Source organism: Acinonyx jubatus, chromosome A3, assembly GCF_027475565.1.
Source record: "Acinonyx jubatus isolate Ajub_Pintada_27869175 chromosome A3, VMU_Ajub_asm_v1.0, whole genome shotgun sequence".
Lineage (NCBI taxonomy): Eukaryota > Metazoa > Chordata > Mammalia > Carnivora > Felidae > Acinonyx > Acinonyx jubatus.
This window is the reverse complement of record NC_069388.1, coordinates 121,827,744-121,842,493: the sequence shown is the minus strand read 5'-3', so window position 1 is coordinate 121,842,493 and position 14,750 is coordinate 121,827,744. Positions and strand designations below refer to the sequence as shown.

Genomic DNA, 14,750 nt, shown 5'->3' with positions numbered 1-14,750 from the left:
TGTCTTTTGGTTCTTACTCCCTACAACAGGTGACTGTAGAGATGATTTAGCACTATAACAATATGGGAACATGTATCTTCTTAACATGTCTTTATTACTAATTCTGACCTGATTTAACTAGAAGATTTAAGTGTATTGTTGACTGGCTCTCCAGGGACCCTAGACTCCTGAAGTGGTCAGATGGCCCTGGGAACTTTGCTCACCATTGCATTAGGGACTTTAACTATTATGGAAAAAGATCTGAAAAAAAGATCTGTTTCTGAAAATGGTTGGGTATAATCTCAACCTTAGTTAGGCAGAATGGGTCAAAATGGAAATCCCAGTAGGAGGAATGAGAGAATGAAACAAACTCATGTTCATGAGGAACACAGGGTGAGATACACAAGAGTTGGGGGAAGAAGGACAGATGCTGAACAGCATCTCCTGTCTGGCTAGCCTGAGTGCGGCAAACAGGTAGGAGATGCCAAAAATTAAGTGCAGTTAACTCTCCTAACTTCATTCTGAAATTTCAGACCCCTTCCTTTGGCAATTGTGACAGCTCTTCCATTAGGAGGTGCTAGGGACTGAATGTTTGTGTCTCCCCCCAAATTCGTATGTTGTTACCCTAACTCCCAATGTGCTGGTATTAGGAAGTGGGGCTTTGGGAAGGGATCAGGTTGCAAGGGTGGAACCCTCATGAATGGGATTAGTTCCCTTGTTAGAAGAGACACAGAGCTTGGTTCCCTCCTCTCTGCTCTGTGCCATGTAAGGATATAAGAGAAGACATCACCCATGAGCCAGGAAGCAGGTTTTCACTAAACACCATATCTGCTAGTAACTTGGTCTTGGAGTTCTCAGCCTCCAGAACTGTGAGAAATAAATATTTGTTGTTTAATCCATCCAGCATATGGTATTTTGTAATAGCAGCCCAAGCTGACTACAACAGGGGTCACTGTTAGCCAAGGTCAAGAATATAGTGTCCCCAGAAGTGGCAGGGCCCTACAAGCTGCTTTCCTATCCTCTATCAGGCAAAGCCAGACTTTCTTATATTACAGAAGTGGCAAGGTCCCAGGGGAGCCTATGGAAGTGTACAAAACTCTTGAGGCCCAGGCTTGGACCTTCTGTAATGTTGTGCTCTCTGAGTTCTATTAGCCAAACCCAATCACCAGGTGAAGACATAGATTATACCTTTTGATGGGAGAAGACACTTTTGATGGCGTTGATTCTTGCAATCAACCACAGGTGTCTTCTGTGCTTTTTGTAGCTTTAAGGATTTCCTTCCAGCCCTTTGAAGTCCATAAAATAATTTGTGAAAAGAAAATCTGAGAAGAACTTCAGTGTCTGGGAGATTATAAGGATTCCCTTTTAATGTCAAAACGTTTCAAAAACCCCACAGAATAGTTGATGGACTTTCACAATCCAATTAACTGAAAAGTTAATTAATAACTAAGTTACCACAAATTTGAAAAAGTTTTGAAATAAATGTGTGTCTTTCAGTGATAGCAGCATCAATATGCATTAAAAAGATCGTTAACATTTATTCAAAATAAGACATGCTAAAGCTTCAGGCATTAATGTGCAAACAGCCTCATGGACCTCTTGTTATAGCTCTGGGATATGATATAGAACCAGGCCCATAGGATAAGGACCACTGTTCTGCAGGAAATGAAGAACTGGCCTAATGTAGAGATGTAGAAGCTGGAAAGAAATCATGGCCGGAAATGCTTGCCAGTGGTAATGGATATATCTGGAGGGCAAAAGAGAGTCATTAACTGAGATCCATGACAAATTTCTGTGTGTTATTTTATATTTGCATTTGAAAGTCATCATCCTGGGCTTTGACAGAGGGGTGTGTTCAATATAGAATTTCTGCTTTGCCTGAAACATTGGCTTTTGGCTGTAAAAGTAACACATTGTCAATTGTCTATATTTTGGCCTTCACACTGCATTTCCTTCCCTGCTGTGACACAGTAACCAGCCACATACCTCCTCTCAGCCTGCTCTGTGCTCATCAAAAACATGCCTGTCTCTCTCTCAGAGCAATGACAACTCTACTGAGGCTGAGATTTGGCATTCAAGCCCCTCTGTCAGCCAGAGGTCTCCACCTGTGGAAAATGGCCACCAGACTTCCCAGGAGAAGTACAGAAAGTTCTGATTTGTTGAGCATCTTTGAATCATGGTGGCCCAGATCAGTGCTTGTTGTCATGGTGACAAGCTTCAGCCAGGACCCTCTGGGTATGGGGTGGCCAGGAGAGGGGTGGACAGAGAGCCCATAGATATGGCCTTTGGCAATTAAGACCATGCCTCCTGAGGTTAGGCTTGAGTTCAAACCTCTGTTGCATCCATTATTAACTATGTCTCTGGGCAATTTGCTTGACTTTATTGAGCCTCAGTTTCCTTATTGTAAAATGGGGATAATAACACCAACTTCAGATGATTGCAGTGAGCATTGAGTGAGAAAATGCCAGCAAAATACTTCTCCCAATGATTGCTCTCTAGCATGTGCTTGGAAAACATTAGGTTTTTCAGTGTCAGCATTGCTTGTGCTACGTTTGCACGCTACCTGATTTTTAGTCTGGCGTAGGCAATGCATTGAGGCAAGGACAGCTTGTAGCATGCTTTAAATAGCATCTGGGAAGAATCTGTCACGTTTTGGAGATGCCAGCCAAAGAATATCTTATTTCTAGCCAAGAACCTAGTTTGTCCAGCTACAGAGTGTGGCTTATTTATCTGAGACAAAGTCACCCCAGCCCCGTTTTTCATATTTACTTCTCAAGAAGTGCAGCCAGAGGAGGAAATTAAGTTGTGGCTTGGTTGCAGCCCAAGATGCAGACATTTTCCTTTCTGATAGGCGCATCTGCCCTTCCAGTGGCCCTGTGAAACATGCAGGAACGGAGAATCACTTACGGTCACTGGAGGAATTGATACCCCTTGAAAGAGGGTTGAGAATAATGCAAATGTCACGTGATATCTGCTGCCGCAGAATGGAAGGAACAAACCAATTAACTGATGGAATGTGGAGCATCTAGGGGAGCTGTAGGGGCTCTGGAAGGCCACAGAAAGCAGCAGAGTGGGTCCCCATGTGCACAGGAGTCAGCTGCCAGTGCTAAGTTTGCTTAGAGCTAAAGCCAGTCCAGTGGCTTTTTGACTGGCTCTGGGTCATCCTTCCAAATTCTGTTTTCTTATTTTCTTTTCAGAATGGGCACCCCCCTCTTTGGACTCATAAGCTCCTACGTCAGGATCCAACACCAAGCCCAAATTCCTCCCTTTCTGGAATCTTAAGTTCCTACTGCCTTGTGGCTTTGCTGTTAGGCTGCCTTCTGGAGCAGCTGTGCCTGGATATGCCTCTTTTGTTGAATTGCCAGCTCAGCTGAGGACACCAAGTCCTACCAGACTTGTACTGAGTCCTTGCCCGAGGCAGAAGTAGATTTTTAGGGGGTGCCTGGTGCATCAAGTGAAGGATCTTTGGGAAAGTGTGCAGCCATTGATTAGCAATGTCTACTGTGGGCAAGGGCATACACAGCATAGGATAATCAGGGACTAGTGACAATAAGTGATTGAAAAATGTTTGTAAATCAAATAGCTGAATGAAGAATAAACACAACAGACAAGTTGAAGTGTCTTCCTGAAGCTCACATAGGCAGCTTGTTGTACAGCATGGACTGACAGCTTTCTTTTGATTGGCAGCTCTGAACTCCTCCTCCATGTATCATTTACTCTTGCCCTTGCCTTGAAACATGGCGGCTGTGGGAAGTCATCAATAAAAGTGAGAGAGGAGATCTGGTAAAGGCCAGAGCTCTTTCTCCAGCGTCTCTTTGATCTGGTCAGAAACAGATGTACCTGGAGCCAGCCTGGGAAAGAGATAGACTCAACTGAAAAGATACAGACTTCTCTGGGGGTACACCTGGCTTTCTCTACCACTCAAACAAAATTTGATGGAACTTGCAACTGGGAATTGCTAGTTACATGTATTCACCATCTAGAAATTATTTGTTAATCAATGAGTGTGCTTTTTTTTTTTTTTTTTTTTTTTTTTGTATGTTGGATCACATCTGGAAATGATCTATCCCCATAAGGGGATATTGCCCATAAGGAAGATGATTAAAACTTCTGATTGTGCCCAAATGAGTATGGTAATGTTTAATAAGGACCTGGGTCTTGGGATGCCTGTGAGGCACATTCTGGAATCCTCATGGTTGGGACTTCAGTTGAGGCAAAGGGACCAAAGGGAGGATTTGGAAGGTGTTGGCTTAGTTTGTTTCCTAGCCTCGTGTGGGTGAGCAATCCCCTGCTCCCCACTTGCCTTCCACCTGTCTCTCTGGAGCCCAATTTCCCATTGCTTGATTCTCAAACACATCTCCAGCCTTGTTTTCCAGGGTGGAAGGAAGGCAGGGAGGACAATGTGGTTGTCACAGTGCTGGCAACTCAAAGGAATATGGCGAGAATCCCAGGATGTGGAGATTATCACCCATTCTCACTCTCAGAGAGTTATGATGATTTAGTCTTTATGACCCTAAAATTTCAGATGGCTCAGACAAAGTCATAGAACATGCCAGCTGCCTCAGGGCTGGTTGGCTGGACCTCTGTCCTGTAGAAGCCTGCACTGAGTAGGCAGGGCTGGGCCATGCTAGCCAACTTCCCTCACGGAGGAGTGCAAATTGCAGGGTGAGAGAAAAGCCTAGGTGTAGCTTGGCTTGCTGTCCTGGGCAGTTTGCTACATGTGGTGACTTAGGAAGTCTGCCATGAGCCCCAGAGTTGGAAGAAAGGGCTCCTGCCTGGGCTCTCTTACCTTGTATTTCCCTGTAACCTCCATGTGGGTCTAGGGAACCTGGCTACTTGCATGATTCCAAGGGCTGAGGAGAAGGGTTCTAGCTTTGCCCCTTAGCCAGGACAACAGCCTCACCAATTAGTCAATGGGTGGGCTCCATTTACCTCGGCATCTTCTTCCAACTGGTCAGCTCTCTGGGTCCCTCAGAGTTTTTCTGTCCTTTGGCCTCCCTCCAAAGAGACTAAGGACACTGAAGACTAGAAGGAGAAGGAGACTTTCTCAAGAGCTCATGGGATTCTGGGGGCAGAACTATGACCTGAAAGAGAATTCCTGCCCATACCCCAGTTCCATATTTCCTGATACCCCTCTATCTGCCAGATGGAGATGAGTATTTTTCTTAGGCCCCCTGGACATTTGATAAATTAGATGGTGCCATGGCTTTTTCATCCCCACAAAAGTTATTGCCCAGGCATGGAAGACAGCTGAATAAAGAGCTAGAAGCAGGAAGAACCTGAGAGAGAGAGAGCCAAGACCACAGTAACAACCAGCACCAATAGCCTTGGGAAGAGAAAGGAAGCAATGCTTACTCACCTTAGCAGATTGTGTGGCATGGGGCCCTCAGCCCAGGTTTATGTTTAGTTCTGCAGATTTCCTGTGAACCACTGAGTTCTCACTGGCCCAGGATGCTGTTCTTCTCAGCTGGTCTGAACATCTGGGGCTTTTCTTGGTGTGGCATGAACAAAACGTGGTAAGGGGACTTAAGTAACAAACAAACAAAAACCCCAAACAAACCAGAAACAATATGGCTCTTGTCACTCATTAGAGAACACTAGCCAAATGATCACCTTGTTCTGGATATTGAGATCACAGGGTATGTAGTTCAGGCCTCAATGCAGTCATGCCAATGCTTTATGTTGTGCAAATTCTTAGTGTTACTGAGGGGGGTGCTGCTGAATTTTTCTAAGTGTGTTTTCCGGGGATGCAAGGTAATTGGGGAAATTATAGGCGAGTCAAAGCAACATTTTGTGCTTGTTTTATCCTCCTTGTGCTACTGCAAGTGCAGGAATGGGGGAGAGAGCAAAAAATCAATTCTGCTCAGCAGGCTTTGTAGCAGAGTTTTCTCCCACTGGTCATTCTTGAGACTCCAGCTGGCTGTCAGGGACAGTGACTGTGGTCCAGCACATGGAGAGCCCCTGAGAACTGCAGAGTTGGGTGGTGAGGCTAGGGCAGACTCTCCCTATCCTAGAGAGGACTTGGGGGTCTGAGAGTAGCTCTAGGGTCTGCTCCATACTGGTCCTCCTTCCAGTGAGGAAGGCGCTGTCAGCTTAACACCCATGGATTGGGCAACGCTCTGTAAATCCCTCTCTTGGGCTGAGCATTTTTGGCCCATTTTGAGCTTTAACTTGATTTGGAAATTTGGTTTGGAGCCAACAGTGGGCCTTAGCCTGGACCTCAGGGCTGCATATAGAATATCTGTCTCCTTGGGCTAGGGACAGCCGGTGTGCAGATGCTGCTTTCTCTGCTCAGAGTGGCTTGCAGTTGCATGGGGAAGTGGAGGTGAGTGGTGGGGATGACTCAATCCAGCTCCCTGGAGGCAGGAGCTATCCAGAAAACTGGCTCCCTGCCTTGACTCCTTCAGCTGATGTCCACCTGGAGAAAGCGGGCACAAGTATAGAGGTGATGGGTGGTGGGGGGAAGAACACATGAGGGTTCAGGAAAGGAAAGGGTCTGAGACAGATCTTGCCTTTGTTGAGCTGATTCTGCTGGAGACAAATACAATCAGTAGGTTTATGAGGCCATTACTCTGTGCCTGCTCCTGCCCTGGGTGTGAGGATGCCATGGGACATGACAGTGGCACACAGGGAGGGCACAGGGCTCTTTCAGGCTACAGGCAGGTGGGTGGCCCCCATTGGGAGTGGCTTGGTCCAGGGGTGGCACCTCTAGTGAACAACTGGAGAATATAAATTCGCCTGGAAGGCTCCCCAAACAGCCCTGTTGGTCTTGGCAGTCAGGCCCTGTGCCTTCATCAGGGTCACCTCTTAAGTTCTCAGGGGCCACTCACACAGAATGAAACAGAGACAGCACATGGGCCGCTAGAAGAGCACTTCCCCATGAGAGAGGACCCTGAGCCAAACTTTGGATGAAGTTCTTCAGGTTGTGTGATTTTTGTGTCAGCGCATCTTACTGAAGTGAGACACTCCCTGGAGAAACTCAAGCCTGGAACCTGTGCTGGGAGGGAGCGCTTTGTCCAGCAGAGACCACAGTTGCTGCTGTGCCCACCATGCTCAGACGCTGCAGGCCCTTCCTTGAAGGCTCAGTTGTTATCCTGGCCATGAGACATTAGATGTCTCTGGAAGGTATCCTGGTAAACAAATTTAAGTCAGAAGGGATATGAGGGGTTCGAAGACTCAAATACCTTGCAGAATAGAAGGGAAGTTTGCAGCCCCAGTAGAAGTCACAGAGGCCAATAACCAAAATGTCACTGTGTTACTTGGGAATAAGGGGACAGCCTTGTAGGCAGAGCTACTCCAGACAGAATCAAGAGACTTGTGTGTTCTGTTCTCTTCTAAAAGAGCAGCTGGCACATAGAAGGTGTTCACTAAGTGTTTGCTGGACGAACGAGTACAGCCCTTCTCCACTCCTGGGCCTGTCTCAGCACCATGTTGGCTCTGGCTGGAGTGGGGGGCAGGGAGCTGAGGGAGCCTCCAATTTGTGCTCAGGTCAAGAGGTGTGGGCTCACCTATACAGGAGCTCATTTGAGAGGAAAGTGCTGTGATGCATTCGTGGGGATTTCTATCACTATTACAGGAAGGCCATCCTCCCTGGGTGTCTCTGAGCACCCCATGGAGAGCATCAGGCCAAGTGGGGAATGCCCTGGACCCTCACCAAAGCCGATGCCAAGCTGGGGCTCACCTGGAGCCAGTGAAACCAAAGCCTCCTCATTCTCTTTGTGGCAAGAAGCTGAATGTGTAGACTTACCAGAACCTTGAAGACTGCTGGCAATAGCACCTGCCTGCCTGTGACCAGGCTACTTCTCTTGTAGATGAGGTCATGTCTATCAAGCGGAGCACTGGTGTGTGCTAAGAGCTGTAGGCTGAAAAAACATTTGCTCTTGGCCCTCCTTCTCAAAGGGTCAGAGCAGTCATCTGACCATTGTCACTGAGCCCCTCTCTGCCTCCACAGATCAAGTTGCACTACCCTGGATTTCAAAGAAGGCAACATGGAGCAGGAAAGAGAATTCCAGAAGCAGAGGCTGGCAGTAAGCCTGGAAAGGGTATCCCTGGTAGCTACAGGTAGGCACCAAGAAGGATGAACCAGGGTATGTATGGGGGTGGTGCATCTGTTCGTGTGTGTATGTGTGTGTGTATGTGTGCATTCCTGCAGATGTGTGTGTGTGCATTCCTGCAGATGTGTGTATCTGTGTGTGTACATGTGCATGTGCCTGGTGTCTGTACATAGACACCTGGCAGAGGCCTGCTGTTAAAAGATAAACTGAGGCATATTAAACATTTTAAGGGTTTATGTGAGCAAAATCAATTCAAATTGGGCAGTGCCAAACCAGAAGTGCTTGTGAACATGCCGCTGACAGAACTAGTCACGAGACTTTTATAGAGAAGACCTGGAAGCAAAGTAAGGAAATTATTTGATTGGCTATAGCTGAAGTAGTTGCCTTGTTTGGGAAAGTCTCATTGCTTGTGATTGGTTGTCCTTAGGTTTTGCTATCTTAAGCTTGAGGCATTCGCAGGCTGGTTGTGGTTTGCATATGTCAGCTGCTAAAGCATCATCACAACCACCTCCATCTGATGACTTCTGTGTTTAATTAATTTAACATAGGCATTTCTGAGTTTCCATGTCCCCTGTGCACAATGCATTGGGCCAGGTGTCAGTGTAAGGAATGTGCCCACCTGCCTGTGCATGTACATAGGTTACTGTCACCAAGGGGTGACACCCAGCCTGATGTGGGCACTGGCCAATCAGAAGGGACACTGTCAGTAACACAGCATGACTAGAGTTCAGGCGAGGCCCACGGATCCCTTTAGAAGGGGCTGCAAGGACTGGGACAGAGCGGGAAACAAATGGGGAGCTTGGGCCAGTGGCCATGTACCAACTGGTTCAGGTGTATTTCAATATTTTAATAACCAGTATAGTTTTCTTTGTGCTAATGGTTAGAACACCAGTTCTGCTGACACCAAAAATAAAGTTGGGTGAGTAATTAAAGAAATATGTTCTGGACATTAAAGGGAATGACAGAATCAGATTTCCATGTTAGATACTGTTGGCTCTAGACAAGTTACTTAATGCCCCTGGAAAATTGGGACGACCATACATACCTACCTTTACGTAAGGCTGGTGTAAAGACAGAACGAGATGTCAACACAGTGTGCCTGGCGCATAGAAGTTGTTAATACCACTGGTGTCATCATTGTTATTATGAAAATGACATCGTATATGTCACCAGATATGGTTTGGGAGACCATGTAGACCTGGATTTTAAGCCCACTTTGCTGTTTATAGCTTGTGAAAGTGAAGCTATTCAGCCTTTCTGAATCTCAGTTTCCCCACCTATAGTCCGCATAGAAACCACAATATGTTACTATGGGTTTGTTCTAATACTATTAACACCGTTTTGCACAAAGTAGGTAATTAGAGATGAATTCCTGACGATGATGATGATGATAATGATGATGATGGTGGTGGTAACAGGAGGGACCCCTCTGTAGTCATCAGAACCCAAAGGCCTTTAGAAATCATCTGGTTCAACCGTTTCATTGTACAGATGGGAGTGTTGTGGTCTGCAGAAGTGTGACGTGTGACTGGCCTCAGGCCACCCTGGGGGTAGCAGCCTGAGGAACCAGCTGAGGCATCAGGCTAGTGGGCCTCTAGCTGGGAAGGCCTTCTTCACTTTGCTGAGCCCTGGGCTCTGACGCTGCCCCTTGGACCTTGCAAGATGGTGGTGCCACACACACCTTTCGTTATATAAAATAAATGTGTGGATGTCTGCTCCCATTGTTCATGCACCCTCCCTGCAACCCAGGCTCCTAGTGACTTTGCGAAGAGGAGAGGAAGGAGGAGGGTGTCACTGGGCTGCTTCCCTGCTGGATGCAGCAGTGGCTTGGCTGGCTTGTGCGGGTCTGTCGGCTACACTGGCCCCATCACCTGCAAAACCTCCACTCATTATGAGGCCTGCATAGATGCTGCCTTTAAATTAGTGGCAGAGGAAAAAACTAAGGTGAGGCCAGGCCTCCCCACATCTTGGGTACTGAATGTTACAGAAACTTATTGCTACTTTTGGCGATTGACGAGGTAGGTAAAGGCTGCTGTCCCATGAGATGTTCAGATGGTTCTCAACGAGTAGCAAGTTTCTGAAATCAGATAATTGGATAATAAAAATAGCACGTACTTATACAACATTTCATTGTGTCAGACACTACTCTGAGCAACTGACACACAGTGATATCTATCATGTTTACACGGACTCTCTGAAGTAGGTGCTATTATCATCCCCATGTTACATATGAGGAATGGAGATACAGTGACCTCAAAAGGCCACATCCCTGGCTCAGGAGGGAGCTGGAATGAGATCTGGGTGGCTGGACCCTGGAGTCTGTTTTTTCCTGTGTCCTCTGTTAGAAGATGGGACTGAAGGACAAAGTTTCTTCTTTCCCCTGGGGGAGATCTGGGCTGAATGCTGGGAAATTGTAAGCGTGGACATTTCTCCCAGCAGAGAGGAAAGCCCTGGAGCTCCACGGCGTGGCTGGGCTGCGCGGAAAGGCACTTGCTCTGCATTCCATGGCGGCCATGTGCAGTTGCTCGGAGAGCCTCTGGGGAGCATCATTAATCATGATGTGGCCCCTCATGGGGACCGGCTGTACCTCGCCCAGCCTCTCTCCTCTCACTTGCTAAATTCTCACTGAGAGAGGGGCCATGGCTTTCCTTTGGTGGGTAGGCTCCTAGCATTCTTGAAGGTTTGTAGTTGGGACCAATTCTGCCCCAAAGTTGATCTACAAGGTTTTGCTGCCCCACCCCCCGCCTCTGCCAAGGACCTGGGACCCAGTCACAGGCTACAGGGGGGACCAGATGTGTGAAAGCCAGGCTGGCCACACAGCCAGGAGAGGAGAGGGCTGATGGTTCAGAGGACTGGAAGAGCCCTGAAGGTTGGGCATCTGGGGTCAGAGAAGACTTCCCGGAGGAAGAGGAAAGACAAAATGTGTCATGTCACTGGGAAGGGGGGCGGAGGGGGTCTTGCTGGCAAAGCCCTGGGGGCCACATTTGCTGAGCCCTTTTCCTCATGTGTCAGGAGGGCTGAATACCACCCCCCAGTGCAGATTTATTTCTTCATCTCCTGTACTCAGTTCACCCTGGCCTCTCTGTGTACCCCATGAGACAGGGCCCCAAAGCACATGGTAGGCAAGCTAAAGACAAGTAACCAGCTGGCTCCCTGCTGGGACCTTAGTGTCCGGCAGAGCACCTGGAGCAGTAGGCTGGACAAGCCTGGAGGGCTTCAGTGTGGCCTTCACCTTGTCCTGGGCAAGGCTCTCCTGAGACTGCAGAGCCTCTGGATTTGTGTCTAGGCGGGGACACTGACCCGCCCTGGTGACGCTGCATCATCCTTCAGGACCCTACCTGCAGCCTAGGCCTTAGGGAGCCCTCAGCCCCCTTCCCGCCCACCCCCTCCCACCACGTGGGATGGGGGAGATGCAGGGAAGTGTCAGCAGGAAGTCTCAGCGCTGACCTGCATTGACCTCAGAGCAAGCACATGGCATTTCCTGGGAGTTAGGCCATGAAAATAAGAAGGCCTCTCCCTTCTCCCCAAGGAAAGACCACAGAAAATTCGGGGTGCCCTCTGTCCTCTTCCTCTTCAGAGTCTGGAGTCCTGGGGGAGGGGCACCATCAGGAAGCATATATCCTAAGGGATTTTCAGTTTGATTTTCTGTCTGTGGGCAGCTGGAAAAGCCAGTGAGGCATTCCTGTCCCAGTGGGCGATGGATACCCTTCTCTCTGGCCGAGAGCAGGCCTGAATCCAACCTGACGGTCCTGCCCCAGCCAGGGCGGTGATAGGGGGCGGGAGTGGCTAGATTCTCAGGGGTCCCTGGGCCTGAATCGTAACCTCTCCTGGGGCTGTTTTATATTCTCACCTCCAGGTTTTTATTTTGTTTAGAATCACTCACATTATACTTCAGCACTTAATTCAACAGCCATAGAAAATATTGCTCTTTCTACTTTTTTTCATCTTTTTGACCTAAGATCATGTTGGTGCCAATTTCCTTTAAAATAACTCATTACCTGCGGGCCATTGGCGTGAAATCCCAGCGGTAGCCCCCACTGACCCTCTCTCTGTAATTCCAAGGCCTCCCCTCGCTCACCCTCCCCTTGGGGAGCCTTGGCCTCTGTGTTTATACACTAATGTTTTTTCTCACACATTCATTGTGCGGCTTTCCTTAATTTGGTGTCCCACCGGGTGCCGGCGGGAGGCCACTCAAACATTATGTCAGTGATCTCAAAATTGAACCCCAGGGCTTTCTTCTGCCAGTGGCCGGAGCAGATGTGTGGCACACTTTATTAACTCAAGTACCCACGAGTTGAAAATTTCATTAGTTTGAGGGGAGGGCTAAGTCCCATCCAGAGACCTGGTCTGGACAGATTCTTTGTGTCAACCTGACCCCTAGCAAAACGGATTATTGTTCTAAGTGAGACAAGTGACCTAATGTTCTGCCTGTTACGCACACATGGTCTGTAACCTTTTAAAATATGAGTGTGGGAAAACAGCGCATTCTGCCACATCCCTGACCACAAATTCCTGACAGGTGGCAGCCAGGCTCTTAGCAACCCACAAGGAGCCTGGAATTATCAAGGGGCCACAGTGGTTTCCTTAGGCCAGGTATGGGCCAGGTCAGGAGACGGACGGCTAGGGGGAAGGAGCCCATGGAGGCAGAACCTCGGCCTCCAGTGCCACCCTGTGACAGGCCAGGGCACAGCCTTAGCCTGGCGGTGGGCTGGGAAGGGCCCAGAAGCAGCCCACCTCCCATGCCCCCACGGCATGGGTCATGGGTCGGTTGTAGGCTAGGACCAGGGCTGGGAGCAGTAGCTTTCCAGTAGCACTGGCGGGGGTGGGGGTGGTTAGGGGGACGGAGAGGGGGTGTGGGGAGTTCTGCCGTGGAATACTGGAGACTGACTAATGGGGAAGCACTGGTTTGTCTCTTGTAAAAAAGATTTACCAAGGCTCCATGCCGAATGTTGGGTGCAGCCACATCCCTGCTGAGAATACTCCGTACAAACCCACCAGCCCCCCTGGGTCCCCTTCTCTCCCTCTGTTCTAAGTGACCTCATGTTCTGCCTGTTAGGCGCACATGGTCTGTAACCTTTCAAAACACCAGTGAAGGAGAACAGCATCTTCTGCCACATCCCTGACCACAAATTCCTGTCTGGTGGCAGCTGGGCTCTGTGGAGAGAAGGAAGGACATGCTCAGCTGAGTTCACCTCCTGAGGCCTCCACAGCAAGGTCCCCAGCTGGGGCCTGGAGAGGAAGGAGGGGTGCTCTGACTGTGGCCTGGGCGTATGCAATGGTAGGGGACCAAGGTGGGTGAATCACCAGGTTGGCCATGCAGTGTGTGGCTGGAGGAGAAAATCAGTTATAACCAAGGCACTTGGGTGGGGCTTCCAAGGGAGGAGGGCCTGAAGAGGCTTCAACAGACCAGAAGAATGGGCCAAGGAGGGTCCTGAGAAGGAAGGGGACAAGGTGTGGGTCTTGACCGGAGTTTTGGGGGGTTGCTAACAGGTGGCTAAGATTATCCACAGCACATTTTCTCTGGATTGTGCTTATGGTACAGACACAGTGCAGTTCTTGGGCTGAGAGAGATTTCCACTTAGGTCTCCGGTGGGGCCTGCTATGCAGATGTACCCTTTGATGATCCCAGCTCCTGTAGCTGCATAGGAATGCCTGGAGACCTAGGGACACAGCCCCCAGGCCTGGGCTCGGCTCTCCCCAGAGTCTCTGTGACCTGGCCTCCCAGAGAGCTGAGGAGAGGGCCGCCCTGGCCCCTACCTTCTGACAGACACAAAGCAGAGCTGGTTGTAAAAACTTAATTAAATGAAATATTTTAGCAAGAAATTCCAAGAACAGAATGCCCTTCTCGTCAGCAAGCCCTCACAGAAATAAAAGCTGACAGGAAGCGTGTGTTCTGTCCGACAAGAGAAAGTTTCTGCAAGAATCAAGATAGTGCAGGGAGTTGGCCTGAGCTGGACCAGCATGTGAGCCAGGCTCGTTCCTGAAGTCAGAGCCCACAAGGGGAAGGGTCACTGATCTGGGAAAGTATGGACTCCTGAGGATCCTTCTTCCATTTGATGTACCTTCACTGAGCATCTGTCACGTGCCAGGCAGTGTGCAAGCCTGAGTGTGCAGTGCTGTCAGCCCTCACCAGATGCTCCTGTGCTTCTGTGAGAGGGATATTTTTATAAGTTGAAGAACGGGAGTCTTGGAGGTTATGTGACTTCTTAGCCTTGGGTCAGAGCTGGAATGAGAACCTGGTCCTCATGATTCTCAAGGTCCAGGCTCCTTTTGATGCGACTTGCCCTTTCTACCACAATGGAATTGCTGCCTGGCTAGAAGCAGGGCCACATCCAGGACTGGGGAATGCCATCATGGCTTCCCTTGGGGGAGCACAACCAAAATCTGTCCCCAAAGTGGACAGAGGAACCTCATCCCCACTCTGAGGAGAGGGCCTGCAGACCAGAGTGACCCAGGCTGGGGCTGCTTGAAGTGTGGTGGCATCCCAGCTCGTGTCAGGTGGAGTGGGCCTCCGTTGTGGGCAGACAGGTGATCAAGGCCAGAGCTGTCTGGTCTTAGAAGGCTTCCTTGAGAAAACCTTGACTATTTCCACAGAGGGTCAGGGAGGGTGTTTCAGGCACAGGGCAAGGAGTAAGAACCGCCGGAGGCAGGTGGCAAAGCATGATGCATAGCCAAGGGAGCGGGAAGAGCCTTTGCTGGAGGCGAGGGTGGAGCCTG

The 14,750-nt window shown here is 49.1% G+C and overlaps 1 long non-coding RNA gene across 1 annotated transcript in view; it reads left to right on the top strand.

Annotated features, from left to right (window-relative positions):
• LOC113592439 (uncharacterized) overlaps positions 1-14,750 on the top strand; it is a 97,111-nt gene that overhangs the window by 48,439 nt on the left and 33,922 nt on the right. Inside the window, exon 5 of the long non-coding RNA XR_008289652.1 lies at positions 7,931-8,040. This is a non-coding gene — a long non-coding RNA (uncharacterized LOC113592439). The remainder of the gene's footprint in view (positions 1-7,930; positions 8,041-14,750) is intronic.